This window comes from Cryptomeria japonica, chromosome 7 (assembly GCF_030272615.1).
Source record: "Cryptomeria japonica chromosome 7, Sugi_1.0, whole genome shotgun sequence".
Classification (NCBI taxonomy): domain Eukaryota; kingdom Viridiplantae; phylum Streptophyta; class Pinopsida; order Cupressales; family Cupressaceae; genus Cryptomeria; species Cryptomeria japonica.
Window position 1 is genome coordinate 182,506,008 of NC_081411.1, and position 5,628 is coordinate 182,511,635.

The following is a 5,628-nucleotide window of genomic DNA, read 5'->3' on the forward strand; positions in this document are numbered from 1 at the left end:
TAAAATTCCTTTAGAAGTGTAGGACTTACTTGTAAAGCTTGATCTTGTCATCTTACCCATCTGGCATCCTCGGCACATAGCATTCTCAGGTTTTTCCAGACTCGGTAGACCTCTTACTCGGTGCTTCTTACTTATTTTGATCAGATTATCAAAATTTACATGACAAAACCTTTTATGCCATAACTAGGTATCATCTATCTTAGCATAAAGACACTTGTTTCAAGTTGAGTCAAGATGAAATGTATTACCTTTTGTTTGTGTCCTGGTAGCAGCTAACTTTCCATGCTTGTCATGAACTTTGACAATTCCTTTCTGAAATTCTATTCGGTATCCTGTATTGTTTAGCTGTGCTACACTAAACAAATTGTATTTCAAACCTTCAACCCAGTATACATCATCACATTTAGCATTGTCAAGAAGTGTTATAGATCCTTTACCTTTCACCGAACATGGTACATCATTACCAAATCTAACATAACCTCCATCATAGTCTTCTAATTTAACAAACTTGTGTTTATCACCTATCATGTGATGTGAGCATCCACTATCTATGATCCAAGAATCATTATTATTTATGTGAGATATTAGGGCTTTTTCTTCATACCTTTCTTCATCTGATCCATCTTTAATAGCCACATAAACAACTTCCTCTGTATCAGTTTCATCAGATTGATCATCGTTGGATTCTTCATCAGCTACTAGGCATGTCTTTTTGTCTCTCCTCTTGAAGTCTCGGTGTCCTCTGTATTGGTTGTCTTTCTGCCTGTTATCTCGGTATTCTCTATTTTCACTAGATTCTTTGTCAGGATAGTTAGAAGCCATATGACCTATTTTATCACAATTGAAACATTTTAAAGGTAGCTTTCCTTTATACTTGCCTTTGCCTCTCGATAGCCTTCTGGCCAATAGTGCTTCAAACTCTTCCTTCTTTCTAATTTCCTCACACAATTTGTGTACTTCTTCCATGTTCTTACAAAATATTTCACTTGCTCCATTGTGATTTCCTTCAGAGTACTTACTCATTCTATCATTGTAGTCATTAGATTCACCAAGATGAAAAGAACTGAATGCAGATTCTAGTTTATTTACTGAAGACCCACTATTATCAAAATTACTTAACTCAAATGCATGTAGCTTACTGATAGTAGCATCCAAAGAAGCTGGCATGTTAGGTACATACCTTAGTTCACTGATTGCAGAGACTCAAATAGCATAAGCTGGTAGAAGTGTTCTAAGCAACTTACTTGTTACATCCTTTTCTTCAATAGTTCCTCCTACTCCTTTGATTTGATTGATAGTCTCCTTTAACCTTGTGATGTATTGGGTTATGTTCTCACCTTCATTGATTCTCATGGATTCAAGTTGTCCTCTTAGGCTATCTACTTTTTCTCTTTGGACATGTTCATCATCACCATACACAGATATAAGCTTGGTCCACATTGCTTTTGCATCATTACAACCTTGTAGATCATTAAACTCTAAGTCGGTCAATACTGATGTTATTTCAATCATAGCTTGAATATGTTCTTGCTTTGCCTTTATCTCTTCCAAGGTCATCAGGTTGGTGCTCGGTGCAATGTAATCATTCTCCAGATAATATGTAGCATATTCTCAAATTCCTGATAGGTGCAACTTCATTCTTTTCTGCCGTGTGGAGAAACTTGACTTGTTCAGCTTTGGTGCATCCCTTTTATACATCTTCGGATCTTTGCCTCAACTACCTTTAAACTTTTCTTCCAGAGTCCACAGCTCTGCTACCAATTGTAAAGTTCTAAAGCCAATAGCTAACAAGGTGAGAGGGGGGGCGAGGTGAATCATACAAACTTAATCTTCAATATTTTGACAGATTCAACCTGGTAACTTAAACTTTAGCAATATAATCAAAAACCGCTAAACATGCTAACTCATAAACACATAATCATCATAACACCAGATTTAAAGTGGAAACCCAAATAGGGAAAAACCACTGTGGGATTTCGGACCCACTAAGAAATATACTCTTCTAGAGTATGCTCGGTTAAAAGAAAATCCTGTTAAAGATTACAAACACATTACTAGATGTGACCCGGTTAAGAGATTTCCCTCAGATCTGTTAGAATCTTCACTTTGTTTGAAGTGACCTTGTTAAAGGATTTCAAACACTCAACTAGAATGTCACCTTGCTAGAGGATTTACAAATAAGACTGTTAGGTCCACTCAGTTAAGAGATTTCTCTATTATTCAAAAAAAAAAACAATAGTAAATATATCTGCAACTTCACATCTGAAATGCTAAAGAAGATTCTTATTTGCTCAAAACAATTTAGTCATAGGACTTATCTTGTCCCTCTGTTGGACTCCTTACTTTGTTATTCAAAATAGGTCTTCAAGCTTCTATGCTCAGTAATCACTATGTAGCATCACTGTGCATACATTTGCCCGCATACATTGTTCATCAACAATTCCTTATTTATAAATAATTCTAACCACTTAATCTCCTTGATCACATTTCCCATGATCAATCTTAGCCATCAGATCTTCAAACTTAACCAAGTTCAATGTATCCTTCGATCTGAAAATGTTTTACCTTGCCTAGGAACTTGCATTCCTTTCTTGGAACTTGCACAAGGTTATTACAGTTCAATCTAAGTCGTAGATCTTCCTCCCGATCTTTCATTGCCATAGATCCTTAACAAACTTCATGCACGGTATACCAATCATTTAAACAAATCTAGCTCATCATTGTCCTTCATTAAATAATGTTTGTATTCATCCAATACGATCTGTCATAACTCGGTTACAACACGGTAAATACTGAACTTCACTCAGTAGACATTCTGCCTTCATTAACTAATATCGATAACCTTAGGGTTTACCGACTAGGTTCCTTAGGGTTTACCGACTAGGTTCTTTGCTCGGTGACATAGTATAGTATTAACCTTATAATCAACAACATTTTTAGAATATAAAAACAATCTAAACATCATGATCTCATCATTGTCTAACTTTGTAGTAGTTGCCCATTGAATAACTTATTTCTCCCTTTATTCATCACATTCTTTCTGTGTCACTTACCGACCACTTAATACTCATCAAAACATACTTCTTAAGGTATGGCAAAATCATACTGAATCATAAAATTAATTTCTTGACATCAATGACAAAATAATGTTATAAAGATAGTAATCATCCTTTTTCAGTTATATCAATAATGTTCAACAACCTTCTCAATATCCTTATTGAAATGCTAACAATCTTTCTTTCTACTGAGATGGCGACACTATCTTGCTTTTATCAACCAAAATAGTTGTATGTACATTATTGTGGAAGTGTAACATGTTGTTGCCATATCTTTAGCATTTTTGTCATTATTCCAAAAAAAAGGGTAATTTTTTTAGTTTTTTCCTTTGGTGTGTTGGTTGGGGCATTACTTATGGCATCAAAACCCATGTTGTAACACTAAATAAAAGAGGGACCTAACAAATCCTCCATTGTAAAATTTAAATAAAAATGAACATGACAAATCCTCCTTCCCAATATTTCTTGTCCTTATGCAATTAACAATATATAGATCCAAGTTCTTAATTACAAAATGATTTTTCATAACCAATTGCATACCAAACAATGATTATGTTCTTGTTAGGTGTAGCAACCTTTGACACGCGACATAATGCAAACTTGGAAACATATATTCTTGTGTGATATTGCCTTGAGTACAAAAATATTCTTCATGAAATCTAAACCCTTAGATGGAAAAAAAAATAGCGCATATATTCTAACAGTTAAACTAATCCATCAACAACTGAATGTAATTTTGGTCATTCTCCTTTCTACAAATTTGATAACTTTGAGAGTAAAAGACCTACACTAAATTAATTTTATGTTATTATTTCCCTAACATAACCAAGTTACCTCTGCCATCATTTTATTTTTAGAGAACATATATTTCTTCCCATTTTATATTCTTCCTTGTATAAGCATCTATTTGAAGTATACACATGCACTAGAACTTGAGAATTCAAACCATAAGCACATGAAACTTATCATTGTATCACAAATATTGTTTTTATACTAAATGAAATTATTATGACCATCAATGAGTCATTCACAATAATTACACAAATTTAAAATAATTACCCATTTTACCTTTGAGTTGTTCAGATAAAAACTACTAGAAACCACACCATTTGTTTCAAACTTTGCCTCAACTTGATGATTTCATAAATAATTTTAGGATTTGATTTATAGCACAAATATGACATATGGGGGCCAAGAATTAGCATCATATAGTAGCAACACATATTCCTCCTAACTCTAAAAACTGCCCTTGTAGATTGTCTTAGGACTCTTTCTAATGATACACTATCATTGAGAGAAAAATCTAGACACTAAAGATTTTTATACTGGTGAAAATATGAATTTTGTAACATGGTAGACTATGATAATACTCATGTAATACTCTACAACAACCAACACATTCTTTAGGAACAAATATTTCATTAATCTCTATACTACTTAGAAAATACATGTCAATTAACCCATCCTTCACCTCAAATTGGGAAATTGTTTCTTTTTCTTCAATGACTAATCTATAATAATAAATATTTATATAGGGGAAGAAAATAACATCATGTAGTAGTATAGGGGAATAAAAAAACATCATGTAATTGTTTCTCTAATGAGTGAAGCTTTCAACAAAATAATTTAGAGAAATGTTAGGAAGAGTAATCTGAGGGGTTTCCGGTCGTCATCTCAAGCTACTATTTTCTCCCACCAGCAATTTGTTGATGATATGATACTAATGGGAGAAATTATTATTAAAGAAGCTAATAATATTAAGGTTATTTTGGATACTTATGAGAAAGGATCGAGGCAAAAAGGTTAGTCTCTCTAAAAGCTCCATATTCTTCATGAATACTCCTGAGCATAGAAAAATGAAGATTGCCAATATCCTGGGCTGTAAGATGGGTGTCCTCCCTGATTCGTATTTGGGTCTACCCTTGTGTCTGGGACCTTTCCTTGAATCTTTCTGGTTTAGTTTGGTAGATAAATTTTAAAGGAAGCTGGCTGGTTGGAAAGGGGCTTTGCTAAGCCAAGTGGATAAAATTCAATTAATTAAGGCTTTGCTTTAGAATCTCCCTTTTTATTCTATGAGTCTATTTAAAATCTTGGTCAAATTTGTAGATAGAATGGAATTATTCAAAAGCGCTTCCTTTTGTCAAGATCTTAACCCAAGAGTAGGCTTCATTTGGTCACTTGGGATCAGGTTTGTTTGCCTAGGAATCGTGGAGGCTTGGTTATTAGACATCTAAGAGACTTTAATAGAGCTTTAATGACGAAGAAGCTATGGAGATGTCTGGAAAGGAACAATGAGTGGATTGATATTTTTAAGGACAAATACCAAATTCATGGCTTCCAAAAAATGCTGGAAAATTATTCCCTCCTGACTTTTGTTTTTTGATTTGTGGGATAACTTCTTCAGATCCTCTCCCATTATTTCTCAGGGAAGCCGATGGGTTCTAGGAAATGGTAGAAATATAAGGTTTTGGGATGATTGGTGGATAGGAGAAGGACCTTTGTCTAATTTGGTGTGGGCTTCACAATTCAAAGAGAAATGCATTAATCTAATTGGATCTTAGGTTAGGGATTA